The 27,280-nt window shown below is 37.6% G+C and overlaps 1 protein-coding gene across 4 annotated transcripts in view; it reads right to left on the bottom strand.

Moving 5' to 3' along the window:
* The window catches only part of zbtb20 (zinc finger and BTB domain containing 20), a 310,534-nt gene extending 285,742 nt beyond the window's left edge, over positions 1–24,792 (bottom strand). For 2 of the 4 annotated variants that reach the window (XM_080203898.1, XM_080203894.1), the window contains exon 1: positions 20,602–20,679. The gene's annotated coding sequence lies outside the window, so the exon portion shown is untranslated. Of the gene's footprint in view, positions 1–20,601; positions 20,680–22,018 lie in introns of those variants that run through there. The other 2 variants (XM_080203895.1, XM_080203897.1) reach the window with 2 other exon arrangements.
* Positions 24,793–27,280: the final 2,488 nt, after the last annotated feature.

The following is a 27,280-nucleotide window of genomic DNA, read 5'->3' on the forward strand; positions in this document are numbered from 1 at the left end:
TAGTTACAAATATCATCTTCAAGAGCCACTAGATTTATGAGGAATTCGACTTAATTAATAGCATGGAACCTTGGGGAATATCGTAACTATGATTTGAAGATAAATACTAGGACAAGCAGAAGTAGAACTACTGTGTCATGGAGGTCAACCACAGGGTGAAGAATGGAGTTACAGTATTAAAAATAACAGACGGGCCAAGCATAATGAGAAGGCATAACTCACTATGGTCCCAATGATGCCAGATATTACTGGTGATCAGTGTTTATAGGAAACTCAAAAGGGAACTGAAGGGATTTGATAGTGAGCAGTTGGGAAGGTGAATGCAAAGTTTCATGGCAATAAAGTGCTTTTGGATACCCTTCATGTTAAAATATTTTAAATCTACCTTAAACAATTTCAGATTTAATAAGAGAACGTCAATACAGATCTACAATAATTTACAACTGTGCTACATAAATTGTGCCATGATTCTGATAATAGAAAGTAGCTATATTTTAAACTTAAGTCATAACAAGCCCATATCCCCCCTTCACAACATTCTGTATTCAGAAGCTTTTCAGTTTTCCAGCTCTTTTTGAAGCCAATTAGTTTTTTTTTAAACATTGGCATCAATGATATATCAGTAGGAATACAGTTTCAAATAGAATTAGTTAATTATCCAGTAAATTGATTCTCTTTGTCACACCATGAACATTCCCTCACCCCCTATTTTGACAGATTTCAAATACTGATGAAATTTGAAGTTCAGAGGTGATCTTATGACAATAGCGGTACAATATAGAACTAGTCAGAGTCGAAGGCTCAAATCTCAGCTTTCGTGATCAAATTCATTGGGCAGATTTTGGAAATGGATCAGTTCAACCAATAAAGGGAGAACCAAGTGCAAATATCCCAGCAAACTGTCACACTGAATCACGCCCATGACCAATTGACTCCAGTAAATGTAGAAAAGTACCATACTATGTTCGAAGAGGTGAGAAATAAAAGATGTTCTGCATTAGATTTTTTTTTCATTCAACATACAGCTGACTACTTAAAATCAAAATTATTTAAACATTTAGATTTTTACAACAATAATCAGAATTTCAGTTAATAATTCCTTCATTGATTTGTTTTATAAATTAATTTAGCAGAATCATTCATTAGCTTACATCCCCAAGCCCAATATTTTAGGCAGCATAACATAACATTTCTGAGGTTGGTGTTTAATAATATTTGTACCATGATCCATGTAAAATTTAGAACTTGCAATTTGTGAAGTGATGGAGCTGGAACATAACTACTTATATAAATTGCAGATACAGGTTTTACATAACTGCTGCAATAACAGCAAAGTGTAACCATGGCAGCCAGTAATTACAGTAAATTTATCAACAAGAAATTACAAATGCCTGCTAGGAATATCACTGCTCCCTTAGTACCAGCAATGATCATTCAAGCCATTATCTGCTTAATATTGGCTCAAGTAAAAGGAAGGCAAAAAACTGTCAGCAAAATCTGTGCAGGAATTTGAACTGATATTTTGTATACAGTTGGCAATTTTGTATATTTACATTATGAAACCTTTGTGTCTACAATATGACTTTTCCATGTAAATAATCTACTGTTTTTAAGCAAGCAATGCTCTAACAATAAGTCTGGATGAAACCATTCCACAAAAAACAAACTAATGGCTCATGGGGTTTGAAGATACACAATACCCATGGAACTCCTTTGAAGCAATTAATGTTGCAGCGAACATTTGTGTTCTAATGAAATATATTATTCAAAACAGCTGACTTCCTGCGATGCTGGATAATCTTTTATCTGAAAATTGGCTGTATTTTGTTGCTAATATTGTCTATCCCTTTAATAGAACTGCTGAGATGGCTCTAAAATAGGTGCACTAAAATCTATTAAAGATTAATTATTGTTGCTGGATGTTTTGCCAGATTGGTAACTGCTTGGATCCTCTCCAGGTTATCTCAACAACTTCTTTGGTCTTCAATTCTGCATTTCAAGCACATGCAAAGAACAGCATTTTCTTGGGTGCATCAACTGAATTTAGCTAGCCAAATTGTGTAGTCAAAAACAAATCTGTTTGACTGTTTCTCTAAATTATTTGAGAAGCTGAAAGGACCAATTTCAAATAAATATTCAGATAAACTTTCATGAGCATTTTAGAAAACCATATATTCATCAGACACAAGCAAATACGAGTGCAAAAGGGAAAAACAACACTAGATAACTGTTGCAGCTTTAGTTGATTTTGAGTTATAAGCACTTCATAACTTTAATAAGTTACACCAAGTAGAGACTGCATGAAAATGACTAAAATAGGAGACAAAAAGACATCAATACAATTCCAGGAACCCATCACGCATAATTTAATGTCTGCAAAAACCTTTAAAGTTACAAACTCTTCTTCCCAAAGTCTAACGAGCATGGGAACGAAATACTTAAGGGCATATTTCATAGTTTATGAGTAAACAAAATAGCTAAATATCTGTGCCCGAGTAGCTTATATTTTTATATGAAGGGCTTACAGACTTTGTGGTTGTAATGCCAGCAAAACCGTTAGTGCTCACCATCATTGCTGTGTAAAACTGACAACAACGTCTGACATCCGTACATGAGCCATTGTAAAGGGAAAAATCCAGAAGCTGTCAGCGAAATCCTATTCCTCCAGGGTTTGGAGGGTCTGCTGGGTTGAGGTTTGAGTACCCTCAATTTTCTACAGGGTCTGTTGTTGCAATCTTTGCAGATGAAAACAACACAATTATTGATTTGGCATAGACTCCAACTACTTGCACATTACTCTTGCTGTAAAAAATATGTTAAGTCTTGTTCACTCAGAGATAACTTGAGTGGGTAGCCAAGTGTTTAATTGTGTATTAAGTCATAATTACACGTTGTAAAACTAATTTTATTGTTGTGGCATCTCATTTGCTCAGAATATTTTAAATAATATTTTTGAAAGTCTTATTCAATTTTTTCAAAGTTTATTTATGATTCAAGTTTCTCTTTTAATCCATGTGCATTCCCCAAAATTTATTCGTCTTTCTGTACAAAGGTGAATTAAGTTCCCTGCTTTTTAGTGATTGCTTTTCTGTCTATGACAATTCAGCAAGCTGATTGGCTAATCAGCCTCCCTGTTGTTGAATACCACAGATTCCCTACAGATGGCACTAAATTCAAAGTGATTTGTAATAAAGCAAAACCTATGCTCTGGTGTCCACTAAATTTTTGTGGACTTTTTTTTTTAAATAAGTGGCGAGTGCCATACCTCTACCACTAATCTCAGAATCTGGACATTTTGGGTTTCCTGAAGTTTCCAAAGGGATTCAAAAATTTGTCCAGAAATGATTTCCTCAGGTAAATTTCAGTTTAATTTAAATTATTCAAAGAGAGGGATAAAAAAATCCAATTTCAAAAAGTCCCCTTACAAGAAAATTAATTCAATTTGAAAGTTGCGATGACTATCAACTGTGTTTAAGAGTTGGAATCTTCAGTGCAGAAATTTTCTACTCCCACCTACGCCAACTGACCATTTCCAAATAACTGATGCTTGGGCAAGTCAGTATTCTTAAAATGCTCTTGTCCCTGAATACTTATCTTTATGCATCCCAACTCCCCACTAACACCATAAAACCCATGAGGAACTACTCATTAATTTCCCCAGTTATTTATTGGGAATTCATCTACTCTAGCCATTCATCCGCTTGAAGACACACCATTATCACATCCCTAAATATCCATTATTCTAGCATCAGCCTAGCCCCTTAACTTCTCAGTCCCTTCACTATACTTTGGTTAGGTAACCATTTATCTCTAAATTCTCACTTTAACCCTCCCTAATCAGCTCACTTTCTCTCCCCATTCCATTGATAATTCTCATTTTGCTTGTCCCCTTATTGTTCCCTCGCCTTTCAAATCTAATACTCCCCTATCAAACAATTTGCACCAAAAAAAAAAGCACTTTCCTACAAAAGTGCTCTGTCTTTGTAAACACTATTACAGATATTCAACAAGTGATACTGCGAAGTGTACCCTCAATTTCCAAGATGCAAAATTATCTTAAAGACAAGGAAACAAAGACAAAGACAGTTACTTAATACTATGTGCATCTGACATGGAACCAAATCAAATGGGACATGACAATACGTTATGTTTGGTTTACTGACCAAATATAAATGACTTGAATTTATGTTTCCCTAATAACTGGACTTTGTTGCCTTAAAGGAGCAAATCTTCACCTTTGTTGAATGTGTTACTTATTGTGATGTGCAACTTTTGGCCTCAAAGAACGATACAACTTCATTACTCCCAGTCTCAGGATTTATTGACTATGTGACTTGTTGAGTGTTTCAAACATTCCCTAGTTTTATTCCTCAGGAGTTAATCAACTTCTGAAGAAAATCTTTTATTAGTTACATATCAAGTTCCTATATGATGCTCCCAAAAAATGGCATAAAGGTGCAATGGTAATTGTCACTCCTGTGAAATTTTGACCAATTTTGCACTAAAGCATTTGAAAATTGTTTATATTTAAAATGAATGAAATGTTCTTTAATATTTTGTGGTCATTGAGACAAAGCTAAATTTACATCTTAATAAATCAGATGTTTAACGTGTTCATACAATCAGGGACAACCATTATTCTGCCGCAAATGAAAAATGGGAGAAATCAGAATAAAAACAGAAAGTGCTTGATGCATTCAACAAGTCAGTTAAAAACACAATTAATGTTTTGGAAGGAAGGCTGATGATCCAAAATATTAATTAAAATATTAATATTCTGTTTTTCTCTCTCCATTGATGTTATTTCTCTCTCATGCTCTCCACAACATCTCATTCTTTGAAGCCCAAGATTGGAGGTTTAAAAGATTGCATGCTTGGCAGCAGGAAGCTAGCCTATTTTATTGACAGGCTTATAGACGCATCATTAAATGGAAAAGAAGTTGGAGCAACAGCCCCGCCACACAATGTCCTCTGCCCCTACTTCCATCAGTCAGGGAATAACAAAAGGAAGACAAAGTTACAATGGACTCTGCAATCAGAATCTCTAAAAAAGCAACAAAAGCTGTGGCAGATCATTACAAGGCATAGGCCGTTTGTCGATCAGATTCAAGATCAATTAAAAGCAACCATGTTTCATCTGATTAACAAGAACAGGATAGTCTGATTTATTATCCTAAAGAAGGGATTTTAAGTCATGAAAGATTTGAATTTATGTGTGAAAAATTGCTGTACAAAAACCTTAAAGTTTTCACATTTTTATAATAATATTTAATAAATTTCTAATGACGAAAGCTTCCATGACATCATGCTCTCTGGAAAACACAGGACAGGTCTGTTACCTCTGCCATGGACTTGAGACATTCTCAGTAAGGTTGTACCAATGATCTGAGAAAAGGTTAAAACCAGGTTTTCGACAGGAAAGGAAGAAAATGTTTTGTTTTTAAAAAGTTATCCAAGCTGGCCAGTGTTCTTCAGACGGAGGACCCTAAGCACCTCACTTAGCTCAAAAAGACAGAAGAGAGGGTTTCAAACAGAACAAACAAGAGAAAGCTACAAAAATCCATTTCATCCATCCGTGCGCCCCCCAGGAATGGTAAATCATCCTCAACCGTACTTTTCCTGCCTTAGTGGCACAGCAAGTTCCCATTTTCACAAAGTTAGCAGTGGAGTAGCGCAAACTATCCAGTAATTTGTGCCAATTTGAAATTCACTGGATATATCTTACTTACCAAAACTGTTAAAATTAAATTGTAATTTTGACCGTAAATTCTGGTTCAATTGCTATTTGAATAATAAATGTAGCACAGTTAATGATATATTTTTGTACAATTTCTGATAATCAACTTTTGAGGTGATCAGAAGCATAGATTATACTCATACCAATTCTCTGTGCCAGCTGGAGATAAACGTTGGTTAGCCCTTTGTATATTATTCTCCAGATTTTAAAGGTGCAGAAGTTGTAAAAGCTAACTGGATCTACAATTATTCCATCAGGTAGTGTAATGAGTTGAGGGAGTTGGGAGAGACAATAGGAACACAGACCCTTACAACTGTACCCAGAGACTGTGAATTACATAGAATTTACATAATACTGAACAAAGCAATTCCATACTTGGCTTAAAAAGGAAGAGATGCCCATAGATGTCATTCTTCCAAGTCCAGATCCAAGCTCATGCAAAATAGAATTATCCAATGTGAAACAGTATTGTATAGGAAATGGTGTATGATAAACAGTCAAATTCAAAACTATTGATGATTGATACCTCATTTTGATCACAAACTGAATTGAAATTATTGAATGACTATGACTCTATGACAGCAGGATCAGTGTGTGAATGACTGACTCCTTCTATTTCTTATCTCATAATTCTGTTACTGGGCTGAACAAATTGCACCTAATCACCATAGCAAAGGAATGATTTACTTTTCATTTTAGTTGTGCAAGTAAAAAACTTTGAGATTTTATTTTACTGCTTCACAGTCTCGTTCCTGATACTGAGAACTTGTGCCATTAGTTTAGTACCTGGTTTACATAGGAATCCAGCGGGTATAATTTGAGTTCAGTAAATTAATCTACATCATCAGACACAATAGATCTACTTAATTTATTACTCTGCGTTGCATCCTATTGTCATACATATACTCACAACTAATACATGCATTTTAGCTGCAGCATACACAATATTTAAGAACAATCTCAAATTAAATATCAAAACTGTGGAATAAACTGAATGATGTTTAGGGTCTACAGTTTTGCTGCAGCTATCCAGCCTATTCCATTGCTTCAGCCTTGTAGACGATGGGTTCAGGGCATGAGCCATTTGTCACAACATACTTAGCTTCTGACCTTTTCCCGTAGACAATATCACTGTGACTGATCCAGTTCTGCTTCTGATCAATGGCACGCTCCAAGAAGTTAAATATTCAGGGGAGAGGGCTCATTGTTGTTTCTGTCGGTGAAGATCGTAGGAAGATGGCTGTTTTTTCCCCCCCATTATCAGGCACTTGCATCATAGGTCACATACATGGCAATTATCAGCAATATTTTGGATGCTTTCCATTGTGGAGTGGCATAAACAATTTAATTTTCAAAAGAACTGTGAATGAAACTGAGCATAACTGTCAAAGAGTCCCACTCCACATCTGAAGACAAAGGAAAGCTCATTGACCAACATAGTTGGAATGAGGGCACCTCCAAGAACTTGTACAATCATGTCCTGTTGGTCCCCAACAATTATATCTACATTCCTTTGCTAAGATACCAGCTATTGGAGTGGTCTCTCCTATCTCCCTCACTCACCTCAGAAAAAGACCACAACAGGAGGAGCTAATTTGGCCCCGTGCCTACTTCATCATTCAATAAGATCATGGCTGATCCCACTGTGGCCCTCTCTTCTTGTCTGTTCCCATACTCCTTGACAGTTGAAAACATGTCCAACTTATATACATTCAATGACCCAGATTCCACTGCTCTCTGAGGAAGAGAATACCAAAGGTAAAAGACTCTCAAGAAGAAAAAAATCCTCATGTCTTAAATGTGAGACCCCTTATTTCCAAACTGTTCTGGACTCCCTAGGGGAAATTTCGCTCCAGCATCCACACTGCCAAGTCTCCTTAGATTCATAAGAACATAAGAAATAGGTTCAGGAATAGGCCATCTAGCCCTTCGAGCCTGCCCCGCCATTCAATAAGATCATGGCTGATTTGAAATGGATCAGTTCCACTTTCCCATCTGCTCCCCATAACCCTTAATTCCCTTGTCTATCAGAAATCTATCTACCCATGAATTAAACATACTCAACGAGGTAGCCTCCACCACTTCAATGGGCAGAGAATTCCAGAGATTCACCACCCTCTGAGTGAAGACATTTCTCCTCAACTCTGTTCTAAACTGCCCCTCCCCCCTCTTATTTTGAGGCTGTGCCCTCTAGTTCTGGTTTCCTTTCTAAGCGGAAAGAATCTCTCTACCTCTACCCTATCTAGCCCCTTCATTATCTTGTAAGTCTCTATAAGGTCCCCCCTCAGCCTTCTAAACTCCGAGTACAGGCCCAGTCTATTTAATCTCTCCTCATAAGCTAACCCCCTCATCTCCAGTGAACCTTCCCTATACTCCCTCCAAGACCAATATATCCTTTCGCAAATAAGGGGACCAAAACTGCACACAGTACTCCAGTTGCAGCCTCACCAGTGCCTTGTACAGTTGCAAGACCTCCCTGCTTATATATTCTATCCCCCTCACGATAACAGCCAACATTCCATTTGTCAAATTCCATAATTCCTTTATGTTTCAAGAAGGTCACCTCTCATTCATCTAAACCTCATAAGCACAAGCTTAATTGCTCAACTTTTTCATTCCTAGAGTCAGCCCAGCCAACTTCAGGACTGCTTCCAATGCAAGTAAATCCCTCCTTAAGCAAGGAGACCAAAACTGTACGTGATTCTTTAGATACAGTCTAAATAAGGTTCTGTACAGCTATAGCAATGCTTCCCTATTTTAACACTCCATTCTCCTTTCAACAAAGGTCAACATTCCACTTGCCTTCGCAATCACTTGCTGTACATGCAAGTTCACTATTTTGTGAATTATATACCAGGGCACCCATCCTGTGCCACAGATTGCTGCAGTCTCTCCATTCAAATTATTTTCTGTTTTTCTATTCCATCTGCTCAAGTAGACATGATCACATTTTCCCTCATTCTTAACTAAGTATTGTCCTGCTCCTGCTATGCATCACTGCACTCACTAAATTAAGATTGCTTTCCTGGCTTGAAAGATGTGAGGACTGTGTTGGACCATGATTTTACACATTGTAGAAGTATAAATGCAGTTCATCACAGCCAACTGTGCATCATTAATGGCTCCATTTTTGCTTGTCAAATCTGTTCTTAGATCTGTCCCAATGAGCACAATAGTTTCTTAACATTACACATATTTTCACTATGGAGATGAGTCTTTGGAATCACAGGAACTATGCAGCAGTTATTCTCATCAATGCTAGTGTGAAACAGCATGTCAGTAATAGATAGGCTGGTGAGAAAGAGGTGAAGTAGGCTATTTCCTCATCTTTGTTCATGTCAGCTCAGAGCTTCAGGACTTGGCCTGTTGAGGGTATGATCAAGCAAATTTTAGAGATCAAATATTTTACTCATAGTAACATATATACTTTGTTTCCCTTGGAGGTTCTTCCAAATTATGCTCAATTTAGAGGATAACCAATTGGTCAATTGAGGTGAAAGGTAAGTAATGAACATCAAGCAGTTTTCTCAACATTGTTTGACCCGAAGCAACAAGATTTCATAGGCCCAAATTCTGTGTTGATGATTTCAGGTCTAAGCCGACTCAAATTTATAGCAATGCACCACCACTTCAGGTCGGTGTATCTTGCCAGTGAAAGAGGTCGTTAGCAGATAGATATGATTCTACAAGAATAAAGTGAAACTGTTTTTAGTCCCGAAATGTTAAAGAGAATTTGACATGGTCAACTTAGTTTAGGCTCCCCAAATCTTGCCCCAGTATGCTGTTAGAGCCAGTTAATAGTTATGAGTTTATCTTTTTGTTTTAAAAATTTGTTAGCATAAAATAGACATAGGCCATTTAACCTTGCAAGTCTTTTCTGCCATTCAGTTATGTGACTGATTTATACCTCAACTTTAATCACTCGCTTTTGCTTCTTTTCTTCTGATACCCTCACCTTGCAAAAAAAAACCTATTGTCTCATTTTGAAAATTTTGGTTGATCCAAGACAGCTTTTTTGGAAGAAGAGTTCAGATTTCCACTTCACCTTGTATAAAAAGGTTACTGATTTCCCTCCTGAATAACTTAGCTTCATTTTTATTATTCCCCACCAGATGAAATAGTTTTGCTGCTTCTACCCTTTATTAATTAAATACCACCCCAATTAGATCACTGTCAACTTTTAATCTCAATGGAACACAAGCCATGTCATGTAACCAGTTTTCAGAATTTAATTCTCTTACACCCTGGTAGCATCATGGTAACCACAAGACAACTTCAGAGAGCATTGAGAAGCTGTAGCATGAGACTGGAACCACATGTTAAACCTGACTTGTTTGGGATAACAGGTTCTCTTCCCCAAACACTGGTGAGTCGGCTGGGTTACAGTTGGAATTGTCTGCAAACTGAAATTTTCAAACATATAGATTTATTGAACTCAAATTTTAAAAACATTGAACTCACAACCTCTGGCTTGTTAATTCAGTACATTAAGTACTAGATAGATTGTTTTTGTCTGTCTCTCGCGCAACTTTTATTTTATTCTTGCATTGTCCTTCTTACATTGAACTTTTTGTGCCTTTTTAAAAAAATATTCATTTACCCAGGATTCTTCGCCAAGCCAGTTTTCCAAAAGAGACAGGAAAGACCGGACACGCTATTTCTTGATTCCATCCTTTCATAAAAATCTTTGCCCCGATATTGCAGAAATCACTTCACTCAGATATCATGTGCCATTTTGTTATAATTTCAGCCTAAAAACATTTACTGCACAATATGGCATTTTAAAATGAAATGGGAGATATAACTCATTTGGCTTTCAGGATCATGGACAATTAAATGAAAAATTAGAACATAAAGCTAAATATCATGTATGTTGGAAATCTCAAAATATTGGTAACATTGAGCAGGTTAGCATCAATCAAGGAAACAGACACAATATTTGGGTAAGAATGTTCTAAGAAAGGTCCAATCTGTTCTTTTCACAGGTGTTGCCTGACATGCTAACAAAGATTCCATACTCAAAAGCTTTTGCCTTTAAAAAGCAGAAAAACAATACGAGCACATGCAAGATAGAAGGATGTGGTTGTGTCATTGTATATGAATCGAAAAAATTAGCATGCAGGCACAGGAAGTAATTTGGAAGGCAACTGAAGTGATGGTCTTTATTGCAAGGGGGATAGAGTATGAGGTAGAGAAGCCTTGCTACAACTGTAGAGGGAATTAGTGAGACCACACCTAGCATAGTGCTGCATACATGTTTTGGATCCTTATTTAAGGAGAGATTGTCTTGCATTTGGAAACAGTTTAGAGCAGGTTCACTAAGTTGATTATGGGGTTGCCTTTTGAGGAAAGGTTGAACAGGTTGGAATTTATAAGAATGAGAGAGGATCTTATTGAAAGATATAAGATTTTGGCATAGCACATGCTGAGATTTGTTTCCCCTTATAGGGGAAATCTATAACCAGGCAACACAGTTTCAAAATAAGAGCTCTCCCATTTAAGGTGGAGAGGATGAGGAATTTATTCTCTTAGAGGATCATAGCCTTTGGAATTCTCTATTCCAGAGAGCAGTGGAATCTGTTAATAGGATCCAATCCAGTTGGTGGAACCAAAATGAAGAGCTTTTCTTTTTGACTTTATTTGATTTATTCAGTCTCTCAGTTCTCAAAGTTCTCCTTCCACACTCCAGTGAGCCAGATGTCCCCTACATGCTCAAAGACAACTAATACCCACCAGCTATTTCTCTTAACTGTGACAACGTAACTGATACTAACAAACCTCATCAATGTAATTGATAAGACATTGAGTGTGTCTGGGTCATTGAATCTATTCAAGGTGGAGTTTGATAGATTTTTGATCTACCAGGGTGTTAAGGGTTATAGGTGACAGACATCAAAGTGGAGTAAGGCCACAATAGATCAGCAACGATCTTAGTGAATGGTGGAGCAGCTCCATGGGTTCAAATGACTTACTCCTGTTCATGTTCTTAAATATCCACAACATCATTATTTTGCTAGTCATCACTGACCTGAAGCTTAATTAAACCAGCTATAATCAAACAGTTACAATAGCAACAGAGTTACAGCGGATGGACACCCTGCAATGGGTGGCATATCTTCCAGTCACTCAAAAATTAGCAAGATTCAATCTCAAAATGCAACAAAATACTTATCAGTAGGGTAGATGGACACAGCTGCAACACGTACAAAGCTCAACACTATACAAAACAGTGTGTCTGATTGGTTTTCTTTCCACTGGACTCGACATCTGTCCTGCCGTGCCACTAGAACATTGTGTTTACAGTATGGACTATTAACAGGATGCATTTCAACAACTGGTTAAGCCTGTCTTGACAGAAAATCTCTCCCAACTTCTACAACCAAGGAAATCAAGAGTGGCAATGTTGGGGAACACCAGCTCCAAATGTTCCTTCAATTTAAATACCAACTTGTATTGGATAACTTATCACCATTATTTTGTTGTTGCTGGGTTAGCATCTTGAAATTCCTCCTAACACCAGCTGAACAATTGCAGCAGCTCAAGACAGCACATCATCACCTTCAATGGGTAATATATGCAGCCTTACCAGTATCACCCATACACAGAATCACTGATAATTAAAAGTGTGTATTCACTCTCATGTTAACCTTAATCTGTCATTTTTTTCCCACAATTCTTGAAATGTCAATATTTAAAAGGAGGAGGGTCAACATTTCAAGGTAAAAACAACAATGGAACTCAGAGGAAGCAAACCAAAAGCTAAGCGAGGGATTTGAAAACTGCCAATGTAAAACTGCTCATGACTTCTGAAACCAATTACAAATTTGTTAAAATAATTCACTGGTAAATCAGATCAAATTACTCAAAACATTTTTGAAAATTAATTCAACAAGTTTAAATTGCTGAAGTCCAAAACAGGATTTTTAAAAACTTCAAGAAATTATATGTTTCACAATCAAAAGACTATCTTTACTGGATGGTTTTGCTCAATGCTTCTTGAACGTTTTATTTATTTCCAGGCCTGAGCACAGTTTAAAAGCCTGGCTGTCAGTTAGAGATATTTTCACAGAACAGCTGGACAATTACCAAACTGGAGTAGGACATGAACCCATAACCTTCAGACTCAACTGAGAGCTACCGCTGAGCCAAATCTGACACCTAACCAACTGATAATGGGTAAAAAAAGTCAAAAGTCCTGCCAGAGAAAATGAAGCTGCAAGCAGGTCAGGGAGAAGAGAAACATGTAGAAATGTAGCACAGTAGGTGACTAGATATCCCCAAAAGAACCAAAGGACAATTCAAGCACCATTCTCCTAGGTTCCTCCTCCCCAAAGTCTTTTACCAATCCAAAACATCCATCTTCACACCACTTCATGCCCCCAAACAAGACTGCTCTCCCTCCCCCCACCATCAAAATCTCCTGGTCACCATGGGCCCCAGATTTCTGCTCACCTCCACTTCTCAAACTCCTCAACTGCAGTCTTGGCGATTACTTGCACCACCCAACAATCTCCCAGTTTCTTGGTCATAACACCCCATTCTTACAAAAATCTCCAAGCCATCATCAAGGACGTCCCAGGAAGTCCGCTATATTCAAAGTATTCCAAATTTCAGTTACTTCCTACTTCTCACTTAAATGTTTCATTGTTAACATGGCTCACTACTGATTCACCTGATCAATGCAATGGCATATTTATATATTATTTTACTTAGAAGCATTTGGTTTCTAATTTGAATGAGGTGTTCTGATCTTCCAAATACACAAACGAGTTCTCAACCAGTTTGAACTGCCTGCGGCAATTGGGAAATTTGTTCTACTGAAATTCTGAAGCTTCAGATGCCATGAGAACAATCAAGATGCTGATGAATTTGTTCCCTTTGGAGATAGCTATATTGCACATTATCTACTGCACACAATATATAAATTTGAAATGTGTAAAAAATGCTTCACCACTGATACTACAATACTATGCTAAAACTACAATCTTATTTTACACACAATTACAGGATGGCTCAATGAGTTTTACAACATAATACTGGATTTCACACTCCATTCTGTTTGAATCAACATGTGAGGCAATATATTTTCTGCAGAAAAGTATAGCTGCTTGTTGTGTTACTAGTGGTAGAATGCACTATCGCAAGCACAAAAGGAAGAAAAAAAAAAGGATTTTAAATTCCACAGGTGTGAGGTCTACCTTTTTTTGTTCCATGGGACCTGTAAATTTAAATGTTAAAAAGCCAATTGTCCAGCACTGCATGAAGTGCCAACATTTGCATAGGAGACTGAGGGCCTCCTGTGGTAATACTTGGTACTAAATTGCTAAAACAACGAATGTTCAAAAAAAATCAAAAGTTCAATATTTTTAAACTATCAGATTAAGGGCTAATATACTCAAAATAACACTTCTCTCCTGCAGTAGCAGCATCCTTAATGAGATAGCACAGAAGTATACGTGACAATTGTATATAAAGCAGGATAGAAAGCAATCAGGGAGAAAATCATTATTTTGATGGATCTGTCACCCTGGTAAAGGGATAAAAGGTTCTAAGAACCAACAGTGTAGGTAGTAGATAAAAATACAGTGAATAATCCACAAGAAAAGGTACAATTGTTGAACCAGGATCAGAATTTCATATAAGTGGTTGTTACAGAAAACTTACAATAGAATCTATTTTGCCCCTATGAATACAAGAACAGAATTAAACAGAGGGAAACTCCCTTATTCAAGCTGTTAGTTGGCACATACCTATTTTCATTCAGAATAGAGAACACTTTAAACACTAGCATAATACTCTTCAACCCATCACCTGGAAAACAAGATCACATATTTTGTGGTTTTAATGGTTCAGAAGATATGAATTATCTTCACATTGCCAAACTGAGTGAGGCTAATAAGTTGCTCTGGAAAACCAGATGACTGTTCATAGTCCAATGTTTTTGATACGTCTTCAACACTGCGCAGTACTGGCCCACGTGGCATCCCCACCTTATAAAAGTTTTAATTTTGTATGTGGAGCTTGGGATTGGAATTACAGGTATGCCCTCTATTCCCTCCAACATATTTCAAGCTATGCAGTTCTTTCTGAAATCATTCCAATTATTTTGAGTTAGCAGTTGCCAAACATATTTTGTATTTTTGTTTGTTTAGCTTCCAATATTTTATGAAAACCTTCAACTTGGAGTCACATCTGACTCTCCAGGACATCAGAAACAACTAGTAGATACTGAGAATAACTTCGTCCTCCAGAACAGCGAATCCACCTGTTCAATCTCAGTAAGTCTGGAAATGTTGATAAAGAGAGATTGTTCTTTAGACAAAAATCAATTTAATCACAACAATAATTAAATCCAAATGGAGTCTACTAAATCAGTTCTTCAAATATAATTCACAATAGAAGGCATTTTTATACACTGTTCACATTTAGATTATAAAAAGCAATTTTTTTCTCATTCACCTGAAAGGAGTAAATTAGAAAGGACTACCCACAATTGCTGACAAAGCTCAGAACTGCAATAAAATAATTCTTAGATAAGACCAGATATGGTTAGAAAAATGTGTAATTAATATAATGTAACTGATCAGTGCAATCAAAAATAGAAACAAACAAGAGTCCTGAAGACAAAATTTTGGATTTCAAAGATAGATAATCAGTTTTTTAAAGAACTATATTTGACACGAGAGAGAAGATATAGAATATTGGGTTATTCTGCAGTTGCATTTTGCATTCACTGGAAGCTCCTCCTCCCTCCACCATTCCCACATTACAGCCAGTAATATGTCAAACACTGACACAGATTTCAGATATTCCCCATCTCTACGTGGAATAGATTAGAAGTGTGATGGACTATGTCCCGCTTGCCTCAATGAGTGCAGCTCTTAAAACACAAAGCTTAACACCAGCCTGCAAGATCAGCAACACATCGCTCCCTAAAAATGCACTCCTTCCACCACAGGTAAACAGTGGCAGCAGTATGTACCATCCATATGGTGCACTGAAAGCAACTCACCAAGGGTGCTTTGACAGCACATTCCAAACTTGTGACCTCTACCACCAAGGAGAACAAGGGTAGAAGTACAGAAACATCATCAACTACAAGTTTCACTCCAAGTAACACACTTGACTTGGAACAATATTACTGTTTCTTCACTTCACTAGGTCAAAATCCTGAAACTCCGTGGCAGTACTGTGGATGTACATGCACCACATGGACTGCAATGGGTCTAAAAGGCAGCTCACAACTACCTTCTCAATAGCTATTAGGGATGGGCAATAAATGCTGCCCTTGCCACTTGTTTACATAACAAAACTTATTTTTCCTCAACTAAAAATGCAAGGTGGTGTGTTCTGGAAACAATGAAAAAGCAATGCTTAAATTACAGTCTCCATGGAAAACTTCTAACCTAATAAAAATTCTGATCTAGAAATATCATACATAGCTATGCAATTGTATTCACATATATGGACAATATGAGTGACATACTTCTAGACTTTCAAGGATATTAATTTTTAAAAACTAACAGCTTCTTTGTTTGAACTCAACAATAATTGGTTAACTTAATGAAACCATGTATTATTCATCTGAAAATGGATCCAATGAGAAAGCCAAGATATCAGTTTTGGTTATGTAGTACTACTCTCACTTCAGAACTGCAGAATGTTCATTCAGACCCTATTCCAATCTTGAGCACATGCTCAATACCGTGCTGTTAGAGATGCCAGCTTTCTGATTAGATGTTAAACTGAGAGCCATCTGCCTGCAATGTGGATGTAGAAAAATCCCATGGCACTACTGAAGTGCAAAGGACTTGCAAAGAATCTGCTAAAAACATATTCACCCTACAACTATTAAAATTTAATTAATAATTTATTTACTTGCTATTTGTAGGATTTTGCTGCGTGAAAACTGGTGGTTGTGATTCCCTACATTTCAACTTTAAGATACTCCATTTTCTGTGAAATTCTGAGATTTGAAAGTTGCCATAAATGCATTGTTCTAAATCTAAGAAAGACAAAGAAAATAAAGAACAACCCAGTCTGCAGTGAAAGGCAATTTGGTCAAAAAAAAAGAAATGAAATTCTGTTCAAGTAAATCTATCCAACTAAAATGTCAATAAAATTGATTTTTAAAAATAAGAAAAATCAGAGAAACATACAAATAGGCTAAACAACTCAGTTTTTGAAAATAAGATTAGCAGATTGAGGTTAGTATCCGCTAGTTAAAAATCTAAACTTAAAAAAACAATTAAAAAAGTCTGGAAACCCAGAAGGCTAAAATCTTTACTACTGCCTCTGTACAAATCAGTTATCAACCATTCTGTAAAGGACATTATATCCTCATTACAACACAGTGCTTTGGAGCCAAGTATTTGGAGTATACTAACAACAAGGTGTGTGCACAGTAGGAATATCCTGGATCATGAAACATATCATGAAGAAATGAAAAAACCACAAACTGATAAACATGTGCCAAAGATAGTTTTATGAAAATAATCTAACAAGGATGTGCAAACTCATCTTCATTAATATCTTATTTTTGTGGCAACAATACACAAAGAATTGATTAGGGTAGATTTTTTAAGTCATGTGTTATTGTCTGAGCACCACGAGTGAGGGCATTATCATTGTTACTACAATCTATGCGACTGCAATTATGTTAGCGTACAACAAGTTTGTTTTGCAGGTTTCAGCAGACATTGGTTGTTTTTGCATAGATATGTGAAAAGTTATTTGATACTGGAGAGTGGTTCTCTGAAATAAATTAAAGAGCATTTTCTTCATTTCAACCATTTCTTTTACCCACGAGGAAATAAAACAGTTAAAAATGGAATGTTTCCAAAACATGAGATAGTTGGTTCACATTATGTGCCATAAACACCCAGACGGTGGTGGCAAGCTTGTGCAGAAGACTCTACAAGTCAATCTACAGTAATGTTCACAATATCCCCATTTTGTAAAAGTATCGAGCTGTCTGTTTCTGCTTGGGTTTATTCTCATGCATAGTGTATAGCTAAAATCAAATTCTTGACAAACTGCAAAAAGGTTCCAAACAACGGTGCATACTATCTGTCCACAAACATGATATTTTCATTTTAAGCAAAAGGCCAGCCATTAGTTGGGATGCAAATTATTTAGTATGGATTCCAATAGTAAAACATACAAGATGGATAATTTTATTTTCTTTTTGGGCTTTAACCTCAAGCACAGGAAATGTAGGTCACATGGTATGTAAAAACTTTTCAGTTTAAATAACTCGAACCATTTACAACTGGAAGGCCAGTGTTTGTAATTTGTTCATCGGTGTTTCAATCTAATGTCAAACTCAGAAGTTCTGATTCTGTGACAATACGTGCAAATAATTATCTTTACAAATAAAGCTAGAAAGAGGCAACAATTTATGCAAGGTTGAAACCAAACTTTAGGAGAAATTAATACTAAATTAAAGAGAACAATGAGTACATGGGAAATTGTTCTCAAAACATTTCTCAAAGCCCAAAAACAAAATTGAATTTTGCACTCAAAGTTCCTATACGGGTGGGGGAGTGTTATTTAGCTAGCTGCAAATCGAGTTTTTTCTTAAATTATAGATGTATCCATGCCCATGTAAATTGATCTTATCTTATTTAAAAATTGGATCAGGAATTCCCTAATAGCTTAACAGATCTGCTGCAATGAGACCAAAACATCTACCTCAACTCAAACGGAATCAAGTTGCAGGTGAACAACAAGATTGAAGTCTCTTCAGCCCAAAATACTGAGTGTTCTGTCACTCATTTTCAACTTTTTAGAAGTTTCTACAGTGTCAAATCAGTGTAAAATAAGGAATCTGCAGAGTAACTGTTATTCAGCTTAGCACATGCAAATAAATGATTTTTTTAAAAAGCTTCTACGTGGGATGGAGGATCCCAGTTCTTGTGTTTAGTTTTTCTTATTAGATAGCTAATGTCTTTGGGTTATCTTGTGTTTAAATCAGTGTAGGACAGAAAGCACATTCTAATTTGTAAGTAAATATTTGTAAATAAACAATGAGGTACTGGAGGGTGGTGGGAAAGAGAAAAAATGGGAATCTAAGATTCTTAACATGGTGACTCAATGAGTTGCTTTTTTGGAAAGGCAGAATGTCGTTACAAGGCCCCATTGCCTTAAACATCCTTTCTAATCCAAAACTTTGTCAAGGTGGGGGCGCCATATCATAGGACGAAGTAATTTTCAACTTGTTCATGTATTTGATATTTTATGGTTAACAGATCCAACACTAAAAACTTTTTTCGAAAATTCACAAAGTTACTGATTTCCTGGTACAAGCTAAAAAAAGCATTTATTGTAACAATATTTGTAACAGATCTCCATTTGAGAAACAAACCAAAATCTACACAGCAATATTTTGCCATATTTTCTTTTTTAATGGAACTGTTAATTTCATTTCAACCTATTTAAAAGGATATTGTTACACAGAAATTGAAAATATTCATGTTTTTGTAGCAAAGATTCCATGTGTCTTTTTCCTCACTATATATGGCAATTATAAACAGAGTTTTATAATTACAGGATTTATAGAGAAGCAAAGCCACTGATTTCCGAGAATTAGTTTTATTCCTTTTGGCCAAACAGTAATACACATTGCTGCCCTTATAGGTGGTGCACAATGTCTTAAACTTCAAAAAAAAATACAAAACTAGTTAGACAACATCTAGTCGTATGCAAATAATGACCATTCGTTTATTAAAAACATCAACGTTTATATAGGTATAGGCACAAAATAATAAGCAGCCTAGAAATGTTGCAAGATAATCAGAATGATGTGTGTTTCATATATATGGTGAAACAGTTTAAAAAGATTATGTAATTAAATATGGTGATTATTATTTTAACATAAACAAATCGAGAAAAAAAATCAACAAGTACTAATTTGACCTTTTTAACTAGATCAGGCAAACAATAACTAGTTATTTGGGAATTTTTCCAATGTTTTATTTTGTGTTTTACATTAAAATATCCAATTACGAGGAATTCACAAAAACATTGCTAACAAGCTGAAATATTGGTTGACTATGGTTTTAACAAAACAATCTTGGGAACGGTGTGGGCCATGACAACGGTGGATTTCAAATTAAAAAAAATAAACAGAAGGGTGACAAGTCGGAACCATCAAAGAACATTTACCACACATGAAATTGCAAATACAACTTCATAGAAACAAAATTGGCACAATTCAGTACAAAAACAAAGCTGTTAAAACAGTTTGCGTTTTTCACAATATATGTACGTAAGCAAATGAGTTAAAAACAAAACCTTCCCCCTCCCCTGATGAAATTAATTATTTTTCGGAATCGTCAACCTAACAGTCTCCAGATGAAAACTACTTGCATCTTCTGCAGCTGGGGCCTGGTAATGCACTTCCAGACTTTTACTAAACTGTTAACATTTTTTTGTACTCTCAGCAGACGAAAAACAGCGAACTGTATTTTTTGCCTCCACTAATACACTGAATGTCAAACGAACAAAGGAATTTAAAATTCCCACTTCGACCTGGATTTATTTTTTAAACATCCCCCCCGCAATCCATCCTCTCCCCCCTCCTCTCATACCCACCCAAGCCTCCATCACCTTTTCCCTGAGGGCACAATTGGGGGGGGGGGGGGAGAAAGAGAGAGAGAGAGCCAGGGCTCGAAACAGATAGCAGACCATTACAGCCCTGAGAAAAAAAAACCTCATAATTCACTGAAGCGACCATCTAAAGTCGCAAATTAATCTAAAAAAAATGTTCATTTGATCGTGATGGCCAAAACGCGAAGCCAACAAGAAGTTTCCAAATTATCTGATAACGCCACAGTTATTTTTTTTCTCAAGAAGTCACATACCTTACTTGCCCAAGTGCCAGGGTATATTCCCAGAAATAAAACACATTTCCAAAGTAGACACTTTGAATACTGTATCCATCTTCTGTATACACAAAAGACAACCTAACATGATAACCAGACATCCAACCCCCGAGACTACAGTGATTGGTGCAGCGTCGCACCAGCCCGGGCTGCCGCCTGTTGACCAGATTGATTGGTTTTAAGGTAGGTCCGGACTCCTATTATGTAACACGCTGCTCCGCCGGCTGGGACTCGGGACCGCCGTCAATCATATGCTCCGACTAATCAATCACTCTTTAGCCAGGGCGAGGGGGGGGGGCAGACAACTGCGCAGCAGCTCCCATTGTCTGTCCGACCTGTCAATCACTCCAGCCGGTTGTGGGCCGGCACTTGTCACCTGTCAATCAGCGCAGCCGCAGCTCCGACTGGCTGGGTCGGCCGTCAATCTGGGCCGGCGCAGCTCCGATTGGCTTAGCCGACTGTCAATCAGCACGGTCGCGGCTCCGATTGGCTGGGTCCGGATGTCAATCAGCCTGGCGGCCAGCGCACGCCATGTCAATCAGGCGGAGAGCGCGGACCATTGGCCGCGCGGGACGTCAATCGGTGGCGGACATGGCGAGTCTTTAATTTTCTGAAAGCAAGTTAGGTCGACGCGCCGCCCGTCGCCTGTTTTAGTTTCTACGCATTTTGTGTTTTGTATTATGTCTCCTTTTCTCCCCCCTCCCCCACCCCCGACGGCTCTCGACGCCTCGAAGCGGCAGGTGACAGACAAGCTTATGAAAATAAAACGGCCTAAAATCCACTGGCCTACTCACTGCCAGCCTAAAGGGGAGAAAGAAAGGCCTCAATCATAACTACAGACAGAACAAAGCCAAACAGGTACCAAATAACGCCCCTGAGTTGAGGGGGAAAAATAACTGAAAAGTTAACCATCATAATTATGTTTCTTTGTAAATAAAAAGTGACTCAACAGTTCCGTTATTTCTTTTGCAATAACTATGGATACAAGGTGAAAGTAGGAAGCCCAAGAGAAGAGATAGGTTAGTTTTAATTTATTTGCTGATGAAGAGGCTGGAAGCGAGTGTTTATTCCCCCCTACCCCCCACGGAGGAGCACACTGGCATATCGTTTAAAAAAAAGTCGGGAGGGAGTGTGATGAAGGATATCGACGAATAATGACTTGTCCCTCCCGGGCCAAGGTTCATCACTCCAAAAGAGTGTTCGAGACGGAGCGACCGCCGACACTCGGGATTAACTCTCAGACGCGGCAGCAGTAGCGGCGACCCTATTTTACACCCACCCCCCCGTCCGAGAGACAGACTGTGCGCAGTTGCCGGGTACAGGTTGCTTCCCTTCCCCTGCCGCTGCCTGCCTCTATGACCGTTGCGGGGTGCGCGAGCCTGCTTTTTAAACTTACCGTTTGTTGGGGAGCGCGAGGCGACCAGTCAGTAACAGCGGTGACGTCATTCAACCTGTCCGCCGGTGACGTCACAGAGCCCCAGCGCTCGGAGCCCAAACACTGTCCTCACGTGTAACCATTGTAAACACCAGCCTGCAGCACGTCCTCGTTTGTAAACTTTTCTGCCTCTTGCGCTAACTAGATTTTAAAAATAAATTCCCGTGTCGGTTTCTCGTATAAAAGTTTTCGGTTGGGTTTGCAGAGGATGCTAACACATGTACATAGCTCTTGTTCTGGTGAAATGATTCCAACTATGTATCATTTTACCAGATGGTTTGTAAAGGTGATCGCTAAAGTCACATTATCTTGGAAACTTTGACTACCATACTGACCAGAGCTGTTTTTTTGTTTCGAAGTGGGATCCCGATAGCATAACGAAATGCTGGTAGTTCTCTCAGATTTTGCTTCTCCAGTAGACCGATATCCCAATCCCAACTTTTTACGTGGAGTTGCAGTTTTTTGTGAAGTCAGCTGTAGCTCCTTTTCATGAACAAGATCGCAATACTCCAATGCAGAGGAAAAACTTTGCTGCATCACGATCTTTCCGACCTCTTAACTAATGTGTTACGTGATAGTGATTTTCTTAAAACCTGTTTTCACAAGAAAAAGCTCCAAACTAGACGTTCTTTAAATAGTATTTTGTTGTCAAATGTAATTTTACGTATCACCATTCATATCGATTCCAAAATACTCTCCATGACTAATTTAAAATAACATACAACAGTGATGCTATAATTGAATTATTATACTTCGTCACAAAATCTAAATTAAAGAAAGTCCTCAGCTTTACAGATTGACTTGTAACGTGATATACACTGACTGTTATTTGTAATTTTTTTTAATAGTCAAACCAATGTGACATATATCATAAAATAACTGAATTGATTCCAGACACTATATCCAAATAAAGTTTATACTATCTTAGATGAAAATTGTTTTCATCTACTGCATAGCAAGATCCAAAAAGCCCTGCTCTGTAAGCGGCCCAATAATTAAGGTCAAATCACAATAGAGATTGATGAAGTTGTGCCATGGGATCCACTTTCAGATACAGGACTTGTTTTTTAGTTTGCCCAACTTTAGTTTTCCTTATATAGATAATAGCAGACAGCCTGGAGTGATTGTACAAAAGTAATCTTATTGGGAGGTTCATATAATGTTGTAAAACACAAACAAAGAAGTCTGTGTCCATGTGGAGCAAGATCCGGAAAACATTCGGGCTTCAGTTGATAAGTGGCAAGGAACATTCATACCACACAAGTGCCACACAATGACATTTCCCCATGACATTCAATAGCAAGACTATCATTGAAACCCCCACTATCAACATCCTGGGGATACCATAGACCAGAAACTGAACAGGACCAATCATATAAATGTTGAATTAAGCAAAATACTGTGAATGCTGGAATCTGAAATGAACAGAGGACACTGGAAATCATCTATCAGGAGAGAAACAGAATTAACACTGAGTCACAGATCCTTCATCAGAACTTGAGAGAGAATGTTAGAGCAAAAGAACCTTCAGCAAAAAGTAGCAACTTTAAGAACAAATGACAGATGGTGTGTGAGAGGGAGAGCATTGTTTTGTATTGAGACAATATTAAAAAAGAAAGGGCGATTTAAGATGGAGGTGAAAGGTCAAAATCTAAAGTTGTCAAATTCAGTGTTGAGTCCCAAGACCTGCAACGTGTCCAACTGGAAAATGAGATGCCGCTCCTACAGCTTTACTGGAGCATTGTTGCAGGCCAAGGATAGATATGAGAACACGAGCAAGGTGCTGAGTTAAAATGACAAAAGCAAGAGGTTCGGGTCATCCTTGTGGATGGGCTGAGTGAAGGTGTTTTGCAAAGCAGTCACCCAGTTTGTTTAGTTTCCCTGATGTTGAGGGGACCACGTTGGGGCAGCGAATACAATAAATTCATCTCGTGAATGAATTTTAAAAAATAGTTTCTAGCTATCATGCAAGATTACAGCGTTGACAGAAAACCTTTATGTGAGTTTTTTTTTAATTATACTGTGCAGTTCCTAGGGGACTGTTTTGTTTTATTCTGTGTCGATTACTTTTGATAACAACAGCTGCCATGGTAAAAGCTAACTTATTGTTCCCAATGTATTTGATGTGTGCTGATATGCATGCTAAAATATTAACATTTGTGACATAATTACCGGAAATCTATCAAGTGAAAATCCAGTTGTTTACTAAGAAAATAACAGTCAGTGTGTATAATGTTACAGTAACTGATATGGAAGTGTCAAAGCTGTTCTGTTTATCAAATGTTTTTAGTTACATGGCTGCCATATTGAATTTCAGGCGAAGAGACAGATTGCTTATTTTTAATATGGAGATCATGACAACAAGTGGTAAACTTTGTTTAATAATTAAACAGCCTTTTGTGTGCAAGCAACATTTGCATTCTTTTCAGATTTCTGCCATCATTGAATTGGATCAAAGTAAAATGTATTGGAAAGAAAGGTCATTTAATTTTAACTATTATTTAATTTTGAATAAATCAGCTGTTTAAAAACAATAACATTGTTTTAAAAGATTTTTTCAATATTGTGCCTAACACCCCAGAATATTTAAGAAATGCTACTTTTCATTTTATAAGCCCCTTTTGTTTTTACCACATATACACCCTCATCACTCATTTGGCCAGATACACAGAATTATTTTGTAGTGAACACAACCTATTTGCAATCAATGCTCTGCTATAGGCAGCCACTAGGAGGCATCTGTTCATTTACCCACTCCCCCCATCCTCCCCGCCCATATTATCCTGCATAAATGTCTCCTCAGTAAAGGCTGAAGCTGCTGTCTGTGCAGGGTGATAGGTGAAATGGATAGCGATGTTAATAAGATGTACATAAGACATTGCATACTTATATCCCCTCTGCCAATGTGAGAAGCCTGAGCAGCGTAACCCTTAGAGTGCCAGATTGCATTATGAGAATGTAAATTTGAGTAAGAAGTTTGACTTATCCAGGTAGAGCGGATTAGATCATTCATTCACTTCCTACACTGCAGGGCATTTCTTTTTCATCTGCCAGCAGCACAGATCTCCACTGCTCCCAGGTCTGCAAAGTGAAGTTGATGGACCTCCTAGTTACATCCTTTGGAAAGAGGACATCATGGCGTTTACAGACCTTGGTGAGGAGAACCATCAGGAATTTGTGGATGAACCTTAAGGTACATGCTTTCTTCCTCCAGGGAGCATCTCAGGAAATCCAGAACACAGAGCTGGGCTGCAGAGAGTGAAAATTTGTATCCAGCTGGTAGTTAAATATTGAGTCACTTCCTTTGCCTCATAAGTGAATCAGCCCACCCCACCAACTAGTTCAGTGAGTGACTTACTGATGTATAATTGATGACCTACCAAGTGTATAATCAGGTGCAAAGGCAATCTCCCTCCCCCACCCCCATTGCCCTGAAGGAAATGTGCCGCTTATCCCACTCACTAACACAGTCTCCAGAAGGGCTCAGTATACACAGAAGGTATGCCTGCTTTCCAATCTCTCCTCCACCCCTTCTCAACAAATTCCATCTATTTGTTTTCATAAGGCCAAGCTAGCTACAACAGGAGTGAGAGATCCCAGGAGGGAGGAGGTATGGTAGATGAGGAGGAGGCAACCCAGTTAGTAGAGAAGTACATGGATTATTCCTGTGCTGAAGTGAGATTGGCATTCCCCATCAGCCCAGTATGGATGAGCCCTTCATTAGTTGATCAGAATGGAAAATTCTGCCCCAGGTCTTTACCAGAGCTCACAAGATGAGTTATGGGGGAATGAGTTTTGAACTAATAGACAGGGGGCATTTAAACCAATGGTTAACTTAAAATTTCGACTAAAACAGATCCACTGTTAAAATCAGGTACTAGGAATTTGGAAGTTATCGAAGTTAACAGTGAACTCAAGGTGAAAACAAAATAACAAATAAGTAACAGGATTAGCAGGCATCTACTGGAATACTGAGATGCAATTTGCCATATCAAAAACATTGTTTACCAGAAATCAGTGGGGCTATACAAATGATAAACTTATAAAGACAAGAAATAGACAACCAAATCCACAAGGTGGGATATCAAAGCAACTGGACTAAATAACTGTTACCATCTTCATTGGAGAAGGAGACTGCTTTTCCATCCAATAGCCAAACAGTCCAAAATTTTCAGAGAGGCCAGTTCCATCTGTGCTCAGAGCCAAAGAGGCTCATTCCATTTTACACAAGAGCCACAGCAGATTATGGTTATTCTCCTCTTAAAGATGCAGTTTTGAACCTTTGTTGAAGCAGGAAATGACACTTCTGCAAACCTGGTCATCTAAACTATTTTGTGTGGTAACTATAAGTAGGATTTAACGTGGAGTTACTAAAGTAGCTGTTGTTTAGTGAGTTTGGCAACAAGAGGTAATTTCAGATAAAACGGTGTGTTTAATTATTAATATACTTAAGTGAAATAGTGTATATTTTCTTGTCGTATGTTTCATTTTCTTCTACTTTAATAAATACTCTTTATGAATTGTTTATACAATGACTGGACTGGTTCCTCACTGAGTTCTGCATTGTTCCTCACATTCTAAACAAATATACACCACTAAGAACCAGTGTTTCAAATTATCCTCGGGGTTTTGAGGCACTCTCTCGAGTAACATCAGCAGGGTTCTTAATACAGGGAAACTTAACCAGTAGAAGAGAGGGTTAAAGGAAAAAGAGCAATGGAAAGAAGCAGATGATCACCAATAAAGTGAGAAACCCGCTCAGCAACTGACTGCTCAGAAGATATAGGATGGTTTTGATAAGGACAAGCATTGTCATTAGAATATTTACAGATTCAATGAAGTTGAAATTGTTAGATGAAAAGGACTTACTTGCAAGACAATGAACATTCTAGATGGTGCAATATAGCAGACCAATAATTGGAGACAGGCTGGATGATCATGAGGAATGGCTGTGAAAAGATGATGAAAGGGGAGGAGTTGGATAAGGATATTTAGCTACAAGAATTGAGCTCATCCAGAAAGAAGCCTGAGGCTTTTGAATTTTCTAATTTGTAAGGACTGATGCCAAGAAACACTTCTTCAAACAGCAATCAATATTTGGAATGCATTTTAAGGTGGAATAGAGTTAAAAATATCTCTAGAATCAATAAGGAGATAGTTGAATGCTGTCATATTGAGCTTGGGGGATTGTGGAAGGGAGAACCTTAGATTTCTTCGAATTAA

Source organism: Carcharhinus amblyrhynchos, chromosome 15 (assembly GCF_965287045.1).
Source record: "Carcharhinus amblyrhynchos chromosome 15, sCarAmb.v2.hapA, whole genome shotgun sequence".
NCBI classification, from domain to species: domain Eukaryota; kingdom Metazoa; phylum Chordata; class Chondrichthyes; order Carcharhiniformes; family Carcharhinidae; genus Carcharhinus; species Carcharhinus amblyrhynchos.